Source organism: Dasypus novemcinctus, chromosome 10 (assembly GCF_030445035.2).
Source record: "Dasypus novemcinctus isolate mDasNov1 chromosome 10, mDasNov1.1.hap2, whole genome shotgun sequence".
NCBI lineage: Eukaryota > Metazoa > Chordata > Mammalia > Cingulata > Dasypodidae > Dasypus > Dasypus novemcinctus.
This window is the reverse complement of record NC_080682.1, coordinates 67,545,193-67,554,437: the sequence shown is the minus strand read 5'-3', so window position 1 is coordinate 67,554,437 and position 9,245 is coordinate 67,545,193.

The window sequence follows — 9,245 nt, the reverse complement described above, 5'->3', positions numbered from 1 at the left end:
GTGGAGAGTAAAATGCCGAGAAAATCATATCAAAATATAATAAAGAGGGTTACCTGTTTAGAATGCTCGGAGGGGAGGGTCTGATGCAGGACGGGCTCCTGGGGAATGTCTAAATGCTCATTCTGCCAGAGTGGGTGACACCATGGGGTAGAAACCCAAGTAGTGAGAGTGGGGGTGGACCCACATCCTGGGGAGGACTAATGCCATCCAATAGAGGGAACTGTATCCCTCGAGAGAAAGGGTGGCTCCCAGGGCATTGGGGCAGTTGAGCAAGTTAGGCCCTGAACAATATTCCATCTATCTCTGGAAGTGGCTCCTCAGGAAACGGAGGTTGGCTATCACTGAGGGCACCAAGGTGGAAGGGAAAATGGACGTTAAATGTGTGGAACCAAAGTAAATGGGGGGTAAGAGAGGAGTTTCTTGAGAGTACACAAGGATGGATATAAAACATGTAATATTACACCATAACATATAGGAGATGACAGACTGATAATGTAAACCATAATGTAAAACATAGGATAACTAAAAATGTAAAGAACTGTGTATCCTAAAGTATGCACCATAATGTAAACACAGATGTCACCTTGTTAGAAAGCTAATGTCTCAGACTCTGTACATCACTTTAAGTAAATATGATATGAATAGGGCGTAAGAGTATCACTGTGGAAGGGAAAAGGTTTTCTGGTGGATGTGTGGGAGTGCTGTATATTATATATATACATTGCTGTGGTCTAGGACTCCTGTGAAGAAAAGCTGAATAATTAGGGGGGGGGGGGGAAAAAAAAAGAAAAAAATAGGATGTGGAATTTTTTCAAGTCAACATTCTTTATCTAAGTTCTTTATCTAACTTTATCCAAGTTCTTTATCTATCCTTTAAACTCATCGCTATATGCCATTCCCTAGTAAGGGACCATGACATTATATTGGGCTTCAAATTTCGGGGAGTTCTGGATCACAGAGTGTTTCAACAATGGCAATGGAGGGATACTGGTATGGGATACCAATGACAGATGATATATGACTGACAGGGAGCTGTACAGAACATATGTCCAGGGTGCATGGTAATGTTTGGATATACTCATAGTGGCAACAATTAAAAACCACAGTAGGGGGGGTACTGGGTTCCCGGCCAGTGGTGCTCTGTCGTGGTCCCTAGGGGAGCAGCGACAGTCTCCCAGGTAGAGTGGTGGGGACCGGGAGGGAGTGAGGGTTCAACAGTGAGCCCCTGATACTAATGACTATGCTTGTGAGCTGATAAACCCAAAATAATAACAAGGCCTAGAGCAACTTTGTGCCTGGGAATTTCCTTCTGTCAGCCTTCATGTTACTCAAATGTGGCCAGTCTCGAAGCCAAACTCAGCATGTAAATGCAATGCCTTCCCCCCAGCGTGGGACATGACACCCGGGGATGAGCCTCCCTGGCAACGAGGGACCACTATCAACTACCAACTGATGATGCAACTGGAAAATGACCTTATACGGAAGGTTCAATGCGGATCAGCAGAATATCCATGTCTACATAAAATACCATGACTTTAAAATGCTGTTTGACCTAAAGTAAGGGGGAAATGGAAAGGAGAAATGAGTTTATATGGCTACGAGTTTCTAAAAAAGAGTCTGGAGGCTGGCAGAAGGTTTGCCCTCATGCACAACTGAGCAGAGTCAGAGAGACAGATAAAGCAGATACAACCCCCAGATATTGGTTCCTTTGAGGGCTAAAGAGACCCATGGGAGTTATGGTCATGGCCGATGGGGTTAACTACCAGGGCAGATGGCCCCTCTTTGGAAATGGTGTTTATGTGTGATGAATCTGGACTCAGATGGGATCTCCCTTCATAAGACTTTCATGCTAATGTGCTGGAGGTGCAGTTAATGTTGGGGTTTAAGATATATTTAGGGGATTTGAATCTCTGGACTGACAATGTGATAGCCAGATCCTGAGCCTCAACAGACTCCAGCACCTACAATCTGATTTATTGGACTTACCACACTCAGCTAAGATGGAGGTGAAGAAGGACAACCACCACACCATGGAGCCTAGAGTGATTACAACTGAAAATGGGAGGATTGCATCCAGCATCCAGGTGGAATCTGAGCCTCCTCTTGACATAAAGGTGCAATGGACACAACCAATCCAGTGTCCACATAGAAGAGGTGGCATTGGATTGGGAAAAGTGGACATAATGGACAAAGGGTATGGGGAAAGGCAGGAAGAGATGAGAGGTGGAGGCATCTTCGGGACATGGAGCTGCCCTGGATGGTGCTTCAGAGGTAATCACCGGACATTGTAAATCCTCACAGGGCCTACATGATGGAATAGAGGAGAGTATGGGCCATGATGTGAACCAATGTATATGAGGTGCAGAGGTGCCCAAAGATGTACTTACCAAATCCAATGGATGTGTCATGATGATGGGAACGAGTGTTGTTGGGGGGGGGGGAGAGGGGGGGTGGGGGGGTGGGGTTGAATGGGACCTCACATATATATTTTTAATGTAATATTATTACAAAGTCAATAAAAAATAAAAAAATTTAAAAAAAAAAAAATCTTCCATTATAATTGTAGAGGCATCTATTTCTCCACTTAGTTTTTTCCAGTGTTTGCCTCATGTATTTTGAGGTGCCCTGATTAAATGCATAAATGTTTATGATTGTTCTTTCTTCTTGAAAATTGCCCTTTTTATTAATATCTAGTGTCCATTTTTGTCTCTTACTATAATTTTGCATTTAAAGTCTATTTTGTCCACTATTAGTATAGCTACTCCTGTCCTTTAGTGGTTACTGTCTGCTTTTAAGATTGTTTTCCAGCCATTCACTTTCAACCTCTTTGAATCACTGGGTCTAAGGTGGGTTTCTTGTAAATAGCACATAGATGGGTCATATTTCCTTATCCATTCTACCAATCTGTGTCTCTTGACTAGTGAGCATAATCCTTTAACATTCAGTGTTTTTACTCTCAAAGAATTACTTAGATTAGCCATATTTTCTTTGGGTTTATATATGTCATGTGTTTTTATTTCTCTTTTATCTCTTTAGTTGTTCTTACACTCTCCTCCAATTCTCTCTCTCCTTTTTTTCTTTCCTTTCAACCTGCCAACCTCCCTTTAGTATTTCTTGAAAGGTAAGTTTATGACTGGCATACTCTCTTAGTTTGTGTTTATCAGTGTTTTTTTGAACTCTCCATCATTTTTGAATGCCAGCTTTGCTAGATAGGGAATTCTTGGCTGGAAGATTTTTTTTTTTTTTAGTACCTTGACTATGTCATACAACTGCCTTCCTACCAGCATGGTTTCAGATGATAATCAGCACTTAATCTTATTAACCTTCCCTTTTATATGATGGTTCTCTTTTCTCTTATTGTCTTCAGTATTTTCTCTTTCTCTTGAGCATTGGAGAGTTTGACAAGTATATGTCTTAGAGTAGGCCTGTTAGGATTTATACTGTTTGGAATGTGCTGTCCTTCCTGGACATGTCCATCCATCTCCCTTTGTAGTGTTGGGAAGTTTTCAACCATTATTTCCTCCAAAATCCCTTCTGTCCCCTATCCCTTCTTTTCTCCCCCTGAGATGCCTATAATGCATATGTTTGTGTGTTTTGTGTTGTTGTTCAAACCCCCAAGTCCCTGCTGGATTTTTTCTTTTTATCTATCTTTTCTACTATCTGTTTGATTTCAGATGTACTGACTTCTATATCACTAGTTCTTTCCTCTTCCTGTTCAAACATGCTGTTAGGTATTGAGAGTGTATTTTTGATTTCTTGGATTGTGCCATTCATCACCATCATATCCTTTATCTTTTTATGTATGTTTAGAATGTCTTCAGTATGTTTTCCCAGTGTTGTCTTAATATTGTTAATCTCTTCTGTCACTTCATTAAGTTGGTCTATGACATTTGTTTGGATGGCTTTGATTAGTTGTTTCATGTTCTGCTTCTCTTCCTGGTTTTTAGTTTGTTCATTGGACTGGACCATGTCTTCCTGTTTCTTGGTATGTTTTGTTATTTTTGTCCCTCTCTTGTCATCTTTTTACCTTGATGGGTTTATTCAGTTGATTCACTTTTCCCTCCACTCTAGGGTTTTATTTAGTTGCTGTTTTTGTGTGCCTGTTAAGTTTTCTCTTTGACACTTTTTAATTTTTATTCTATTTCCTTGTTGTTTATATTCCCTTGAAGGAAAAGATTATGGCCAGAGAAAGCAAAAGAGGTAAGAATAGAGTAATAATGATAGTAAAGGTTAGAAGTGTAGCCATATAAGAGTTTGGAAAAAGTAAATTTAATGCATGTAAGCAGTGTAGAGTAATAGGAATAAAAAAAGTGGAGTATCTAAATGAAATGGGAAATTGAATATAGAGATGTATATAGAATGCATTAAAAGGCCAGAATAATGAGGAGAAAAAGGAAATAGAAAAGAAAGGAGAAAGAGACAAAAAGTTAATAAAGAAAACAGAATAGAAGAGGTAGAAATAAAAACCAGAAAAATTGGGGACTAAACAAAGAGAGGTGGAATGTAAGAACCACCACAAAAAGTGGAAGATAGAAAGATGTTGGATGGAAAATAGATGGCATTGGTAGATAAAATCAATTGATATACATGGAAAAGGGGAAGTCAAAAAGAGGAAATACAACAAACAAGAAACAAGCCAGTAGCACCTAATTTTTTTAAAAAAAGGAGGCCTGAGAAAGAGGAAAGAAAGACAAGAAAACAAAAATAAACAAACATATCCACAAGCAAGCAGTCAGATAAAATCTAAGGAAAAATATTTTTCCCTCTTCCACCTCTGTGGAGATTTTCAGGCTGCCAGGGTTTATCAATCAATTACCCTGCAAACTTCCCATTGCAGGTTTTGAAGTGGGTTTTAGTGAGTAAACTTGTTGTAGAATTTGAGAGAGGTTCAATTATTTGTGTATAGAGAGGCCAGGACTCAGGAATGATTTTGAGAAGGGAAAATGGTTTATTGATGGCCGGCCAGACTCGGGAGCTGTCTGTTTCAATCCCGACACCAGAACAAGATTTTTGAGTCCCTTTTATACAGAGAGGAAAGGCCAAATGGTCCTTTTGTTTCAGTTCTCAATAGGCTTGAATTAACATATATATCTTCCACATCTTAGGTAAGCTTTTAGTATGGACAGCAGGCATTCTAGATAAGCTTTTAGCATATTTGGTTTGCATTTCCCCTGAATACTTAAAGTTTATAGACCTTGCATTGTTAAACTGTTTCCTGGGACTGGAGTCCTTGCCATAGTTACCAAGGGCAGGACTGCAGCCTTTTATCACCCCACACCCACAAGTCACAGATAGTTTAGGTTATCTCTGAAGAGACAAGAGCTTCACACCCATAACCCACATCATTTCCCCCCTTTGCCAAAGTTTAACTTGCTAAGCTTTGGCATAATTGTTGGAGCTATGAGATGGATGGCTGTTTGTTGTTTTGATTGATTATTTATCAATCTTTAGTGTAGCATCCAGGACTGTTTTTAGAAGTTTAGAACTTTTCATTCTGGACAGCAGAATCTTGGGGCAGGGGCCTCCTGCAGTCATACTGCAGCCACTGGCGCTCACGTGGATTTCCAATCAGGTTCCAGATCCATCTATTAATTTTATTTTACCCTTAAAGAGTTAACACCTTTAATTTAAAAGGGGTGCTGAAGGGAGATGATCTCTTTTCTGTAACTGCTTCCTGCTGGCTATTGAGCTGTAGTCATTGCCTAATAAGGTGTAAAATTCTTATTTTATTTTAACTGGAGGAAGATGGATCTGGCATTCTGTATGAAGTTGGATGAAGTCTTGATATGGTTAATAAGGTGTTCATTCTGAAAGAAACAAACTTAATAAAAAATATGGAATACCCATTTCTAAAAGAGCAGACACTGGACCACAAAGGCAGACAAGGTCAGGTGATTAGAAAGATGGCACTCCTTAAAAGCTGGTGGGAACAGCATATATATTCTTTTTTAAGTTATTTATCTTTAGAGAGAAATTGCAACAGACACTTAGCTTTGTCTGAAGACACATTCCAAGCTGTTCAATGATTGGCACTCATTCCCTCTGTCAGATGCTCCTGGTGAACTGGCACTCCCTGGGCAATGAGCTTCATTCAGGATTAGAAAACCAAGTTGGAAATTCCCTTAGTTTTCCTCTGTGGGAGTGATCAGAACTACAGAATAAAGGTTTTTACACTTTGGTTTTAATTGTACAATTTCTAGCAATTTTGATTTGTTCAATAGGTGACTCACCATCAGCAAGCAAACCTCACCCTTGCTACATAGTAGAGTACAGTAGAATATAGTAAGTTTACTGAGCCTGGCTGAGACTGCCACCCCATTCTACAGACATGTTTATTAACTGTTTAGAAAATGAATTCACTAGGAATTAAACATTTCCAATATACTTTTGCACTTGATCCAAAACAGAAAAGATAATGTTATAATTATTAGGCATATATTTAGCACAGGATAAGAGTACAGCACTTAATATTAATTAATGTATTATTATTTAATGCAAAAGATTTACAGTTGCAATTAATAGTTTTAAGTTTCAGTTTGTAATACTTTACATGTTATCTCTCCATGAGAGCAGGCCATAATGCCAATTGTGTTTAAGTTTCACTTACAGTATCCTGGTATCATGGCTCCACTTAGCATGTTCTTCAATGCAGTGAACAAGTCACAGCATCCTTGAACTTAGAGAGATTTTTCAGTATTCTACTAGCCTGGCACATAGTGCTCTCTGGCACTATGGAACAGTGCCAGTCTGGAAGCGATATTCATTGTACACTTGGCTGTACCGAGTCATTATTGGCTGCTGCAGGAACTTGAAACTGCAACGTGGTTTCCATCGACTTCAGGAACAGAACCAGAGGCTGATATAGCAAATATTTTTAATTGAGGGGTCAGTGACTAGCCTAGCCAATAACTCACATGGAGAGGCCACCTGTAATGTATTCAAGGCCTGGTTTGAATGCACAAGAGTTTGACAATGTTAAAGTTTATTCCTTGTTTTTATATATATTTTAAACAATTTAATGCAATATATATATATCAAATGACTGTTTACTTACACAATTTTACTATGAAGATAACAGTAGGTACTTTAGTAATAGAGGGAAAAATTATTTTTCATTGTTAAAATGAAAACAGATGATTTCCAATAGAATCAAGATAACTTTTTATTACCGTTTACTTAAATATGTACTTTGCGGTGGCCTGCAGACAGGTTTTATTATCACGAAGTTATTTCTGCTACCAATACCAATCTAAGTTTTTAGTTAACAATGACTTCTAGAACTAGAACTATTTAAACATTTTCAGTTTGGAAGATGTTTTACAAACTCTTTATAATTGACTATAACCACATTGACTAGCAACCTCATGTTTAAATAAACTTATTAAATTACAATTACCAACCAAACAAATTTACTCTATTTATTTAAGACAGCATATCTACAATCTTTCCTTTAGCCTAATTTCACCAATGTGAACTTACAATTTTCATTACTCTAAAGATTTCATACATATAAGGTTAATTTAGTTTATAAATTAACTATGGGAGATTACACTCAAGTTAAATAAAATCGAAACCATTATAGTTTATGCAAGGAATGTTCTCTTTTTCCCTTTCAGGAAGCTAAAAACTTCTATTCTTTGTTTAAGTTATGAAAATTAATAATTTAAAAGCATACTGACTACCAGGTTTTAAAACACATTACACAATTACTTAATTTGTTTAATCATAACCCAGGAAAGATCTCTCCATAGTTTTTATGGACTTTCCTTTACTTACTGAAATTTGTTAATAGAGCCACTAATTACCTTTATTTGGTTGGAAAGAAATCTTCTGGAAGAAAATAAGGCTCACCAGATTGTAGAGAAGAAAAGAATTTATTCTCAATCTTGCAAGAAGGGACACAGAGCCAGATATGGCTGGTGCCCCAAACAAAGAAAAATAACACAATTTATACCCCTAAGCCTAACACGCAAGCTCCTCCTCTGTTTTTCCATAGATTGGATACTTCAGAAGTTACAGTTTATTTGAGATCTAACTTTGCCACGCAAAAGTTTGTGATTTAACTGCTTCCTCTATCACATTCCAACCATTTTAGTTTTTACCTGTTCCCCTTTGCAAACAAGGAATAGAATTTAGTGCTGAAATGGTACCGACTTAGCTCCTTCTTGGGCATCCTTTCAGTGCCCATAGGACTGGCCTAAGCTGGTCTCCTCCATTGCTGTCCAACACGGGAGTGGGAGACTGAGGCAGCAGTCTGCCAGGTTACACTAATCAGCTTTTTTTTTTTTAATGTGAAAACTAACCTAATCTTTGTTTTTTTTACATTTTATGGCTGACAAAAGGTTTAAACTGGGGAATTACCAGGCAAACTGATTCTTAATTCCCTAGCCTAGTAGATAGGTTTAATCTGCCACACCTAGTCTTGCCTTTAAAGCTCTTGCAAAGAGGAGGCCCTTTCCCAATTGTTTCTATAATCAGATTTCTATATGACTTTTTCATCCTGCTTAATTTAATTTGGGCTTTAAGAAAATTTATTTACATATCTAACTGCATATTTAATTTTTAACAATTTGAATAGAGCTCTTTTAAGAATTTTCATCTGTTAATTTGATATTATTATCCTGATGTATGAAGACATACACTGAGCAAATGGGCAGACACAAAGAATTAGACACAGAAACACAACTCATTGATATTACTTATAATTTGCATTATTTTATATACTATTTAGCTTAATTTGGGGTCCAGAAAATACATTAATTATATAACTGCATATTTACCTCAACAATTTGAGAAAATAGGCAGACATGAATAGTTTGACACAAAAACATAACTTTAGTTACTTTAAACTTCTAATTTTTACAAAATAAATGTGATTGCAAAACATTTCAAAGACTCCTGAAACTTTTCTTAATTTGCACTATGACTGTGCAGTTTTACGCTATGACCAGGCAGTTTTACACAAGAGTTTTCTTTCTTAATTAATGGATTATACCTAAAATGTTCTCAATGCTTTAGCACCATTTTGTTTTAGAACTTTATATTTTACTTTGAAATTATCAGAATTTTGGGTAAACAACAAGAATAATTTTATATATATTTACTGAGGTTATTTGAAGCCTCAGGGAGACAGACTGGTTTCTCTCATGAATTACTACTCTTAGGAACACTGACTTTCAGGGAAGAAGACTTCTCCCCCTCTGCCCCCTTTTTGATTTTGGAGATAATAAAACTCCAGTGGTCAT